General features: G+C 34.3%; 1 pseudogene; it reads left to right on the top strand.

The window, feature by feature from the left end:
* The first annotated feature begins 13,523 nt into the window (after positions 1–13,523).
* On the top strand, positions 13,524–13,700 carry LOC109730296 (DNA-directed RNA polymerases I, II, and III subunit RPABC4 pseudogene; annotated as a pseudogene).
* The last annotated feature ends 656 nt before the right edge of the window (positions 13,701–14,356 follow it).

Genomic DNA, 14,356 nt, shown 5'->3' with positions numbered 1-14,356 from the left:
GTATTGTTCTTTATCTCCTGGTCTGTGTTCCAGAGACACAAAATAATTTCCATACTTAAGATACAAGAGATACTTTTTGGTAATTTTTATTCACTTGATTTAGTTTGGAAATGTTAAGTAAGAACTGGATTTCCATATTCTCTGGAATAGATTTTTCTGGTCCATCTCCCTATACTAATGTTGCACCAGAAAACACTAAACTCTTAGCCAGCTACTATCACCCACATGCACATCTCAGTTCCTTTACCACCTAAAAGCCAGAAATTCACATTCTCTACTTTTCAATGCTACATCATCAAATCATCTATGAAATCCTACTTCTCTGTCTACTTTTCCTCTTTTTCATTTCAAAACTCTGATCTCCTCTTTATTTCTAATTATGAACAATACATATATTTGTGTTCATTATTCTTTATTTCTCTGGAATATCCATATTCATTCTTTAAGGTAACATTTCAAATGTCATTTCTGATATAAAGCCTTCCCTACCATTAGAACTAGTAACATTTCTTCTTTTGTTTGTATTAACATATAAATTTCAGTGTGCTCTAATTAAAGCAAATATTCTACATATAGTTATCTATAAGCCTCACATGTCTGATTATGAGAACTTTTAGAATATGAATTTTCTTATTCTGATTTGAATCCTTAGTGCCTGTCACAGTAGTCAATATAATTCCTTTGAATTGTAATTGTCTTTATCCATCAAGATCCTCATAAGACACAAAAGCTTAAAATTCTGACCAAAAAAAAATATCATCAGTCCTGTAAGACAGAACATGGAGTTTATTTCTCCAAAGTTTTTTATGCTGGTTTTAATTTTCATAGGCAGAAGAAAGATTTCCTCTTATAATTTTGTCAGATTAGTGAAGATATGATGCTATGCTAGGGAACACTATTGTGGAAGTCCATAATTTATTCAGATTACCTTAGTTTTTACCTAATGTCCTCATGAAAGATACCACATTGCCTTTAGTCGTCTTGTCTCCTGAGGCTCCTCTTGCTAGTGTCAGTTTCTTGGATATTCCTTGTTTTAGATGACCTTGACAATGTTGAAAAGTACTGATCATTTATTTTGTGATAAGTTTCTCATTTGGGATTTGGCTGATGTTTCCTATGTGATTAGACAGGAGTTATGGGTTTTGGGGAGGACAACCAAAGAGGTAAAGTGCCATTCTTGTTATATCATATGAAGGGTATTCTATCAGAATGACTTATCACTGTGGGTATTGACCTTCACCATCTAGCTGAGGAAGTATTTGGCAGGTTTCTCTACTGTAAAGTCACTGCTTTATTCCCCCTTTAAATATTATGTTCTTTGGAACAAAGTCACTATGGTAAGCCTACACTTAAGGAATAGTGAATTATGCTTCCCCTCCTAGTTTGAAATTCTTCTACAAAGGAATTTTGTCTTTTCTCTTCAAATTATTCATTCAAATAGTTCTCTATATTGCCACAAACTCATGGATATTTAATTTATATTTTGAGATATAACCCAATACTACTTTCCTTTTTTTTTTCTCAGATTGTTTCAGCTTTGGCCATTGAGAGCTCTTTCAGTTGACTCTAGTGTATCTTTGACATAAGCCCTTCATTGTGTTTTTTGTTTGTTTTGTTTAGCACATCCTTACAGCCTAGTGCTACAAGATGTTCCAGGCTTATCTTGTATATTTTCTAATCTAGTCCTAAAATTAACCATTTTAAAGGAGCTCTAGTTCATTTTATTGGAGAATTATATGACACTATTTTTTTTGAAAAAGTAACATGATGATGTATTGGAAAGCTTTTGTGACACAATTTGTGCTTAGATGAATTCCAATAAGCTATATATCACATGGTGTATCATTGGATAAGAATTGAATGCAGTTCATGCAGATCCTCATACAGCTCACCTACAACCCAAATAGCAGGAAGAGATTCTCCTACATGTTCTAAAAGACTTTCCAGTTTCACATAGTTTCATTCTTAAGCTAGTTGTTCTGAATCCCTCAGATTCACAATGAAGCTACAGACAATTAAACTTTAAGATAAAATATGATAGAAAAGGAACTAACCTTTTAAATGACTATTTGGCAAAACAATCTCCCAAATAATAGTAATTAGAGAGTCTGTTAGTTTTATGGTGACTATAATTAAGGTGACTAAATATCTCTGTAGGAATTATGATGCCAATTTTAGTTTTTAGATTTTGTAGCATTGTGCAAATTACAGCTGAAAGACAAAACTGATTATTGCTCCATATGGTATTTATAGTGCAATTAAAATGTTCACTGCTGCACTTATCAAGAGTTGTATAAATCTTATAGGGCATTAATACATTAATATACACTTTAATAAATGTTACTACTAATTATCATAACATGACCTTTTCATTAATATAAAGGTATATATTGGGACATAAAGCAGATGAAGGACAAAAGATACCAAGACATCTTAGGGACGCTTTTTTTTTTTTCCATTTCCCATGGTTGATACAGTTTTCCTTCCAGCAGTATTATGAAGCAATATGATTATCAACAAATGAAGGTTAAGTATTCTTCCCACTTTTTTATGCTTGAAATGAAATTAGCTAGATGACCTTTCCACAATTACATAAAATTACTATATTTTATATTTATCCTAGAAATGCACAGCCAGAAGGAAAGTAAATACTGTACTATGCTTAATCAGATGTTGAACCAGTCCCCCAGTGCTATTTATTTTCAATCACTTCTCTCAGCCTTTGTCATTTCTCATTAGTACAGTTGCAAAGAAATCTAAAGTGCTTTTCTGACCTCACATACGCTTTGTTTTCCAATAAGGAAAGCCAATGGGTCTTCTGTCTGGAAACTTTATCATATTGTCTGAAGCATTTCCTAAAATAACTATGTCAACCAAGGAACAAAATAAATGCCAGTTATGTGCAATGTCTCCTGAAAAATTACCATGTAGCCAGTGCTGCCAATCCTTTGCAGGAAATGGAATAGGAGTGGAGGAGCACTTGACTTTCAAGAAAGACTTTATGCGCAAGCAATGACATTAGGGTCACTCACAAAAAAGTAAGTGGCCATTTTCTAATACTTAAAATCAGCAATTAGAGCCATGTGACAATGGGTCAGGCCACTAGAAATGATCTTGTTACTTAAGCAAAGGCAGGATGTCAGGGTGTAGGAAATGGAATTTCAGCTCAGAGTATGAAGGTGGGCTGTGTAAACTCTGAGGCCTCTTTCAATTCTCATATCTGTGGGTTGTTTTTTTTTTTTAATTTTTAGAATGATAATAAATTCCAAATTTGATAAAACTGGCTAGAGAAATGTTCTTTTGGTAGATCTAAAGTTGAAAATATGTTCTCTATATGGGGAATGTGGTAAAGTATAAAAATCTACCTGTTGGGTACAGCATCCACTATTCTGTTGACAGGTACACTAAAAGCCCTGACTTCAGCATTATACAATTCATCCATGTAACAAAAAACAGTTGTATCCCCTATACCTATGGAAATTAAGAAAAAACATAAAAAAAGTTTTCTATAATAACTTGAGGGGCATTACTATGTGGAAAAAATTTATCAGATCATTATCTTTTACACACACACACACACTATATGTAATGTCTTAATCAAAATCAATAAACCACATAAAATACTCTGCCAAAGTAATGTCTTAAACAAAATGAACAAAACACATAAGATACTCTGTCCATTGACTTTGGACCTAGTAATCTTAGTAATTATATGAAAGTCAACTGCTTTACTATGTCAATTATCTTACTCTTTGTCCAGTTCAATTGAATGAATGCTCATTGACCACATACTATGTACTTCAATTTCTCCTGAATTCAGTAGGAATCATATACAATATGAACTCCACCTTTGTGAGTCTGTATTTTAGTTAATATTGAATACACATGCCCAATAAATAACATATGAGACAGTAGCTGACTGCTTCCATATATATTTGAAAAAGTGAAGCCATCACAGTGGAATGGAATAGACTGGTAAGTTATCATACAATAGGTGAAATTTGTAGGAAAGTTAATACCTGAAGACAGAAAAAGTGGTTTCTCAATGAGAAGAATTTTTAGAAATTACATCAGCATGGCATTTTGGGGAAAGTGGGCTAAAGAGGGATCATTGAAAATAAGATGGATATTTAAGCAAGACCAGAGCACTTGAGCCATAGAGAGTTCAATTTTGAGGATATCTGCAGTGGAGAGCTGTTTTGAAAGGCTGAATACTAAGTGTAGTTTAGTGTCTACTCCTGACTCAAACAGCCAGGGTACAAATTCTGACTCTTTCAATAATAGCATTGTGACTCTGAAAATAGATTAATTCTTCTGAACCTCAGATTTGTTTTTATAATGGTAATATGATAGTTATTGCCTCACTGTACTGTGTGAGGATCAACTGAAATAATACATATATATTCTTTCCTTCAATCAATTGCTGTTATTATTTATCCTCCCCAGTTATTTTTGTTATGGATATTTATTTATTTATTTATTTATTTATTTATTTTAGCATATTATGGGGGTACAAGTGTTAAGGTTATGTATATTGCCCATGCCCCCCATCCCTCCTCGAGTCAGAGCTTCAAGTGTGTCCATCCCCCAAATATTGCACATCTTACTCATTGTGTTTGTATATACCCATCCCATCCTCCCCCCTCCCACCTGCCCGACACCTGATAAATGTTATTCCTATATGTCCACTTAGGTGTTGATCTGTTAATAGCAATAAGCTCGTAAGTATATGCGGTGCTTATTTTTCCATTCTTGAGATACTTCACTTAGTAGAATGGGTTCCAGCTCTATCCAGGAATATACAAGAGGTGCTATATCACCATTGTTTCTTAAAGCTGAGTAGTACTCCATGGTATACATATACCACATTTTATTAATCCACTCATGAATTTATGGACACTTAGGTTGTTTCCACAGCTTTGCAATTGTGAATTGTGCTGCTATAAACATTCTAGTGCAGGTGTCTTTTTTGTAGAGTGTCATTTGATCTTTTGGGTAGATGCCCAGTAGTGGGATTGCTGGATTAAATGGTAGATCTACTTGTATCGCTTTGAGGTATCTCCATATTGCTTTCCACAGAGGTTGAACTAGTTTGCAGTCCCACCAGCAGTGTAGGAGTGTTCCTCTGTCTCTGCATCCACGCCAGTATTTATTGTTTGGGGACTTTTTTGATAAAGGCCATTTTCACTGGAGTTAAGTGATATCTCATTGTGGTTTTGACTTGCATTGTGCTGGGAAAACTGAATAGCCACATGCAGAAGACTGAAAAAAGACCCACACCTTTCACCTCTCACAAAAATCAACTCATGCTGGGTAACAGACTTGAACCTTAGGTGTGAAACTATTAGAATTATAGAGGAAAATTTGGAATTACTCTTCTAGACATTAGCCTAGGCAAAGAATTTATGAAGAAGACCCCAAAGGCAATTACAGCAGCAACAAAATATAAACAAATGGGACCTGATCAAATTAAAAAGCTTATGCACAGCCAAAGAAACTGTAAAGGGAGCAAACAGACAACCCACAGAATGGGAGAAAATTTTCATAAGCTACACATCTGATAAAGGGCTGATAACTAGAATCTATTTAGAACTCAGGAAAATCAGCCAGAAAAAATCAAACAATCTCATCAAAAAATGGGCAAAGGACATGAACAGAAACTTTTCAAAAGAAGACAGAATAATGGCCAACAAACATATGAAAAATGCATATATATTCTTAGCATGCTGCCAGGCATGGAGTAAATGCTCAGTAATCAGGAGCTGTTGCTATTATTAATAATATGATACTAGCAGTTAGAAGCTGAATCCCAGAGCATTGCAACTATAGGATGCAAAATTACTTTCTGGATTGGTGTAGTGATCCAAACTGTTTTAAGGTACTATATAATCTTATAAATATAAAATCAGTTAAGCCTATTGATTCTCAAAAGCTCTGGTAAATGTGCATTTCTAAAGAGAATGGAAGGAAAGCTTTGCTTTCAGTACAATTTGTAGATTATTTTTGGATTTAAATAAGTTTTGTTCTATTTTTTGGATTACCATAATATAAATTACATACTGTTTTTTGTACTAACAAGTACCTAGTGAATATTAGGTCATAAAAATTTGTTCAGATGATGTATTATGAAACTGACATCTTTGGAGCCAGGGACTTCTACATCACTGAGGAAAGAGCCACCAAGTAGAATGTAAAGATCCATGTGGGTAGGAAACTACTGTGGAGACAAGGTTCTCAGACCATAGCATGGTGGTTGACTCAGAGTAAGTACACCATTGATGTTGTTTGTGTCAGCATTTTACTTTTATTTTCTAAAGGTATCCATGCACATTGTTAATAAGATAGTGCTAAAAGATGTAACAAAACGGAGTAGTACCTTGTCACACTCCTTTCCAGTGTGAGCCCTACACCTCAGAGACAACTGCTTTAAAAACCTTTGACTCTTTATTCTGGTATATACCACCAACCACCAATTTTTGTAAAGAATAACTTGTATTGCCACTTATTTAATTATCAATCATTATTTTTTTATTTCAAAGTAAATTGAGAACATAATTATCTATATTTATAAGGTAAAAAGTAATGTTATAATATATGAAAACAATATGGAATAATTAAATCAAGCTAATTAACATATCCATCACCTCAAATACTTATTTTTTGGGGTAAGAACATTTGAAATGTATTGTTTTAGCAATTTGAAAAATGTATAGTATATTATCATTAACTATATTCACCATATTATATATCTTTATAAAACTCAGTCCTCTGGTCTAATTGAGGCTTTGTACCCTTTGACCAACATTTCCCCATTTCCCCCACCCCCAGCCTCTGTAACTACCATTTTTGTCTCTGCTTCAATTGTTTTAGAATCCACACATAAGTGAGACCATGCAGTGTTTGTCTATCTGTGCCTGGCTTAGTTCATTTAGCATAAGGTTGTCCAATCCGTTCCATGTTGTCACAAATGACAGAATTTTATTATTTTGTAGGTCTGGATAGTATTCCATTGTGTATATGTCAAACATTTTCTTTATCCATTTATCTGTTGATGGACAATTAATTTGATTCCATTTCTTGGCCATTGTGAATAGTGTTGTTATGAACATGGGTATGCAGATATCTCTTCAACACACTGATTTCAAATCTTTTGGATAAATACCCAAAAGTAGAAGTGCTGGATCATATAATAATTTCATTTTCAATTTTTTGAGGAACTTCCATACTGTTTTGCATTGTAGTTGTACCAATTTACATTCCCATCAATAATGTGTACAAGGGTTTGATTATTGGAATAATCTGCACAGTTGTTTATATGTTACCACCTTCACTCTTTACTCTTTCTTTCTAAGTTACTTTGAGTTAAAGTAGTAGTTAATGATTACATTATTGCTATGTAAATTTTACTCATTGCTGAACTATTTGGTATACAATATTTTATTTTTCTTTGCGTACTATTTTGTGTTTCCTGATATAGAATATGACTGATTTTTTTTACTAGCTTAGTTTTATATTTATTAATACCTTTAACTAATTTTCCCAAATCTCAAACATTCCTCTCATTATTTTCCTCAAATTTTTGAATATATTAATGGTTTCAGACACTCTGTTGCTTGCTCTTTTTATTTTTTAAGAATATTCTCTTGCACCCCAAGTTCCTTGTCCCTTGAGCTTCAATCTGTACTCATTGCTCTCTATACCTGTGGTAGAATTACTTGGGTTAAGCCATATAATCAATGAAGGTGAGAAAGGTGAATTTCTAGATATTCTCCGTGTTTAGAAATCTCTTTAACATATATATTGACTGGGCATGAAACTCTAGATGAGAGTCTCTCTCTCTCCCCTGCCTTCTAGCTTTCTTTATTGCAGTTGCAAGCCCTAGTGATATGCAGATTTCCGGTTATTATTGCATTGCCTGACAATATATCCCATCTTTGGAAGCTTTTAAATATCTTTATTTCATTATGGTGAAGTGGTAAGCTGAATAATTCTCCCCAAAAGATGTCCACATCCTAGTCCCTGGATCATATAACTGTTACCTTAAATGGTAAAAGAGACTTGCAGATATGATTAGATTAAGAATATTGAGAAGGAGAGATTATTCTGGATTATCTCAGAAGGCCCAGTGTAATCACAATGATCATTATTAGAGGCAATTAGAGAGAGCTTTGACTACAGGAATAGGAGGTTTGCCTATAAAAGCAAGAGTTTGGAGTGCTGTAAAAGAAAAAGAAAAAGGTCATGAGCCAAGAAATGCATTTTTTTAAGCCATAGAGTTGGTGATAATTTGTTATAGCTGAAACATGAAAGTAATAGAAGTGGTAATATGAAACTTCCCAATGAGTGCCTACCTATAAGTCTTCTGCATTCATTACATTGGTCACTTTCTATATGAAAAGGCAAGTCCTTCAATTCCAGGAAATACTCCTGATTATTTTTTAATAACTTTTTCTCCTCTGTTATCTGTCCCTTCTAGAATCTTATTAAGATATTGTGGCTCCTAAATTGATCCTTTAATTTTCTTATCTTTTCTGTACTATTGTTCATGCTTGTCTTTATACTCAATTTTCTGTGATAAATTCAAACTTTATTGACTTAGCTTTCTAATATATTTTCAATTTAGATATACACATATTGACATACATACACATGCACACAAACATGCAAACACACATAAACATTCTTAAGAGTTCTTTCTTGTTTTCTGATCATTTCTTTTTATCATCCTGTTCTAGTTTCATGAATGAGTTATATAATATCTTCTCTTATTTCTTTGAGGATTATGATAATAGATTGTTTTGTTTTACCTTTGAAGTGTTTTTCTGTTCTGAAGTCTTTCTCTTTTTTTCTTTTGTTTTCCCTTTAATGTGAGAGGATTTCATTTGTTTTCATATTTAAAATAATTACTGAATCATGAATTGGGAAATCTGTGGGCATGGGCAAGCACTGGCAAATGGTGTGTTGTTATTTAAAGGGTACCCCCAAATCAATGTCTATAATGCCCCTGTCCAAAGGAAGGGTGTATGGAGTTGAAGAGGAGAATAAGGCATGTGAGTGTAAGTCTAACTCCTCTGTATATAGATTTCATACAATTCACCCAGTTTCAGCTCTGTTCCTTATGTCACGTTCTACTGTAGCCGGTACTTTTCAAGGTTCTGCAGCGCAAATTGATTCACCGTTTGCTACTGCTTTTGTCTGCAGACATGTCAATTTTAGCTTCTTGGTCTATGTTAAATCACCATCCACTCTGCTATTAATGTTTGAAAAATGTGGTGGCATCTTTAACTGCTGTCTCCTTTGCCATTCTCCTTGCCTTTGTGGGTTTATACCATTTTCATTCCTGTGTAACATCATTTTAGTAAAATTTAAAGGAGTAGAAACAAACACAAAATTTCGGTCTGCTATGACTAACTGAAGGTTACTCAATAAATATTTGATGAATGAATGAATAGTATATCAATAAATGGTGAAATGATTAAATATTATGAAGATATACAGCTGAAATTTGACTATGGTTCATAATTTTAGTTCTTTTTTAAAAGAATAGCTTTATTGATATATAATTCATATAACATAAAATTCGCTCTTTTAAAGTGAATAATTCTGCTGTTTTTGTGTATTCACAGAGTAATGCAACTATCACCACTGTCTTCTAATTCACCCACTTAATTTAGATGCATTCTACTCTTAATGTTTTCAGTACAGAGAAAACTCTAAGTTACATCCAACATGCAAAGAATTACCTCTGAGGCTGGGTGCGGTGGCTCACACCTGTAATCCTAGCACTCTGGGAGGCCAAGGAGGGTGGATCCTTTGAGCTCAGGAATTTGAGACCAGCCTGAGCAAGAGTAAGACCCCGTTTCTACTAAAAATAGAAAAAGTTAGCTGGGCATGGTGGCACATGCCAATAGTCTCAGCTACTCTGGAGGCTGAGGCAGTAGGATCCCTTGAGCCCAGGAGTTTGAGATTGCTGTGAGCTAGCCTGAGGCCATGGCACTCTAGCCCAGGCAACACAGTGAGACTCTGTCTCAAAAAAATAAATAAATAAATAAACTATGGTTTTCAAATGGTGGCAATGCTCACCAGGGATTGGGGGGGGGGACCAATCTTAGGGAGGTGGCGAGTATTTTGGAAGGGAAGGGCATAACTCTATCCCTTCTTGAGGAGAGGCAAAGATATACAATGTAACCAAAATGTCAAAAAAAAATCAAAACTAAACTTTTTATCGGGTGGTGGGCAGGTGGTAGGGGGGAGGAGGGAAGGGGTGTATGCTTCCATAATGTGTGTGACGCACACCACCGGGGGATTGGACACATCAGGGGGAGGGAGGGGGGCAGGGGCAATATTTGTAACCCTAACAATATTTGTACCTCCATAATATGATGGAAAAAAAAATCCAAATAAATAAATAAATAAATAAAAAGAATTACTTTTGGAACAAAATAAGGGCTATCCCCAAACATCTTTCTATTTATCATTCGTTGATAGAATTTTGCTCTCTAATTTCCAGGAAGAAAGATAATTATTCCTGGTCACTTTTCCTCAATGCTATGTATAACATGGGTATTAGCAAATAAATATGTGCACTATAAATATGTGCACTTTAATAGTTCTTTTATAACTTTATTTTATTTTTTTTATTTAATGAAATTATGGGGGTACAAACATTTTGGTTATGCATTATGACTTTGCCACACTCCAATCATGATTTGAGGTGTGCCCTTTCCCCCCTACAACGCTCACCACATCCACTAGTTGTGAGTTTCCCCACCTCCAACCCCCCTACCCCCAAAGAATATTACTATTGTTTGAGCACCTTAGTTTTGACCAGTTAGTGCCAGTTTCATGGAAAGTACATGTAGTGCCTATTTTTCCATTCTTGTGATACCTCACTTTGGAGGATAGGCTCAAGCTCTATCCAGGAAAATATAAGAGGTGCTAGTTCTTAGAAGACTGACTGATACTAAAGACACTTAAAGGTATCAGGAAAATATTATATGTTATTATGTACTTGTAAATTATTCCTTCAGAAGAAATTTCAATCACACACACTTGCCTGTTAACCAAGGTTAATAAAAGATATTTATTACTATTAGTTTGTATCCAAATAGAAACCTTATGAGGGAAAGAAGATAGATACTAGCAACTTCATTTTAGAGACAAGTAAATAGAAATCAAGAGTTAGAGCAATATGCCTAATGTTGCATGTTAAGCCAGTGGTATGTCTATAAATTGAAATCAAATATTCTTACTCCTAGTTCAGTTTTTTTTTTTTCCTCTCACTCTGAGACATCTCAGAAGACCATATCTGGCTGCAACAACTTTATTTGCATCATGGTTAGCATTCCCCCAAATCAATAAGCAATGAATTAATATGCAGAGTAGTAGAAAGGTTGGAAAAAATTTTAATTTGAAGAAAAAGTATAATAATTGAGTTTTATCTACCACAAACTGACAATTATAATTATTTATTAACATATTAATATCTTTGCCATTAAACTTTGCCACACTATTGCATCTTTTTCTATTACAATTAATGTTAAAAGGCACTCTCTTTCAAAAAGAAGGTATAAATGTTAGACCCCAATTGCCACATTATTGTGTGATTAAAACATGATATAGATTTAGACCAAATCACACAACATTTAGTGGTTCCAATAAGAGCTTTTTGGAACAAATGAGTTAATATGTCATTTAAGCATCTTTTCTATCTTTTTTATGGATTTTCTTCTGGTTATTAGTATTTCAGAACTATTACTTTAATTCTATCATATGATTATTTATGTCTTTAAAATAGAAGGTGATGTGTCATGCTCTAGATATTATGCTATACTTCATATGCACAATGAGCTAAATGAGTCTCCCAAAGCTGGTAACTATAGTTATTTTCTTATCTTGCAACTCAGAACTTCACAGGCAAATATGATAGAGGTGCTGAAGTGAAAGAAGTTTATGATCATGGAAACACAATAGGGTATGTTCTTTTGGATCTGGGAAATGTTTACAGTATTAAAAGATGTAGTGAGGAGTGGTGGAACAAAACTAAAATTTAGTTTTAATGTGTAAGAAAAAGTATAAAATGGAATAACATTATTGTTTATTACTGTGGTCCCCAACCCCTGGGATGTGGCCACGGTGCTGCTTCATGGCCTATTAGGAACCAGACAGCGCATCACTGCCTGAGGTCTGCCCCTCCCATCCCCTCACCTCCTCATCCCTCTACCCCACACAGTCGGTGATAAAATTGTCTTCTGTGAAACCGGTCACTGCTGCCAAAAAAGTTTGGAGATAGCTGGTTTACTAAATCTATTCATTTATAAACTGTATTATTCCTACTGTGTGTGACTATTACTTCAGTTATTGACTTGTTTTATTCATTCATTCATTATTTCTTGAGTACTTGCTATGTACTAGGTATCATAGTAGTAATCGGGGATATGGTGTTGAATAAAATAAACATGATCTCTGTCCTCATGAATATTACATTATAATAGAAAGATTCATGAGAGTTAAGTAAGTTATTAAAAATATAAGCTCAGAAGATGATAGATCCTATGATAACAATAAATAAGAGTAAGAAATTATAGTGTGTACCCGGGAGGGGTTGTATTTTTAGATATGATGATCTGGGAGGATCTATGAGGAGATGAAATTTGAGCAGAACTACATAATAAGAAGTTATCAACCACGCAAAAATCTTGGAGAAAAGCTATCCAAGAAGGAAAAGCATGTATAAAGGTCCTGAGGCAGGAATGAACTTGGTGTGTTTGGAGAACAGCAAGAAATGGCTGGAATGGAGTGAGTGAGAGGTACAGTAGGTTATGAAGTAAGATAGGGAGTCAGGGGCCAAATAGTATGGGGGTGGATTTGTAGGCCATAGTTAAGGCTTGGAATTTATTATAAAGATGGTCAATGGCATTAGAGGACTTAAAGCAAATAAATCAATTGATATGACTTTTTGAAATGATAATTTTGATTTCCATATTAAAAGGGAAAAACTGGAAGTGTAAATATCAGGATGGTACAGATCTCACTCATTATGTATGTATATACCCATCCCCTCCACTCCCCTCCCACCTGCCCAACACCCAATAAATGTTATTCCTATATGTCTACTTAGGTGTTGATCAGTTAACACCCATTTGCTAGTGAGTACATGTGATGCTTATTTTTCCATTCTTGAGATACTTCACTTAGTAGTATGGGTTCTATCCAGGAAAATACAAGAGGTGCTATATCACCATTGTTTCTTAGAGCTGAATAGTACTCCGTGGTATACATATACCATATTTTATTAATCCACTCATGTATTGATGGGCACTGGTGATGTTTCCACATATTTGCAATTGTGGATGGTGCTGCTATAAATATTCGAGTGCAGATATCTTTTTTATAAAATGTCTTTTGTTCTTTTGGGTAGATGCCATGTAATGAGATTGCTGTATCAAATGGTAGATCTACTTGTATTGCTTTAAGGTATTTCCGTATTGCTTTCCACAGAGGTTGCTGCCTAGGGACTAACAATGACCATCCAGAGTGATGTTCAACCTCCAAAGCAACAGCCAATGATAGATATCTGTGGAGAATGTCACACAGAAAATGAAATAAAATCCAGGGATACAATCAGATGCAGAGAATATGAGTACAGAATAATGTACAAGAAAAGGACTAAAAGATTAGTGGTTTTTGACACAAGATGAAACCTGTGAATTAAGAGAATTGTCTTCATTTATAACTGTATTTGTCCCAATGTTTCTTGTTATATAGCTTGTGGTTTAACATACAGTAATATTCCACATTTATCCTCAGGGGATATGTTTTAAGACCCCCAGTGGATGCCTGAATCCTCAGATAGTACCAAACCCTACATACACTATGTTGTTTCTTTATGTACATACCTGTGGTAAGATTTAGTTTATAAATTAGGTACAGTAATAGATTAAGAACAATGACTTATAAAATAGAACAATCTTAACAATATATTGTAATAAAAGTTGTATGAATGCGGCTGTTCTCTCTCTCTCTCTCTCTCTCTCTCTCTCTCTCTCAATATATATTGTTGTATTGTACCCACATATTTGGGGACTGTGATTGAACACAAGTAACTGAAACCACAGAAAATGAAACTGTGGATAAGTGGGGACTATTGTACTTATGAATACAACTATATCCATATTTCATTTTATTTCATTTTTAAAACCATATTGTATTTAGGTATCAATATTTTTTTTTATTTCGGCATATTATGGGGGCACAGATTTTAAGGTTTCAATAAATGCCCATTTCCCCCCCTCCCCCCAAAAGTCTGAGTCTCCATCATGACCATCCCCCTGATGGTGCACATCTCACTCATTAT

Source organism: Microcebus murinus, chromosome X (assembly GCF_040939455.1).
Source record: "Microcebus murinus isolate Inina chromosome X, M.murinus_Inina_mat1.0, whole genome shotgun sequence".
In the NCBI taxonomy this organism is placed as follows: Eukaryota; Metazoa; Chordata; class Mammalia; order Primates; family Cheirogaleidae; genus Microcebus; species Microcebus murinus.
This window is presented reverse-complemented; position numbering and strand designations above follow the sequence as displayed.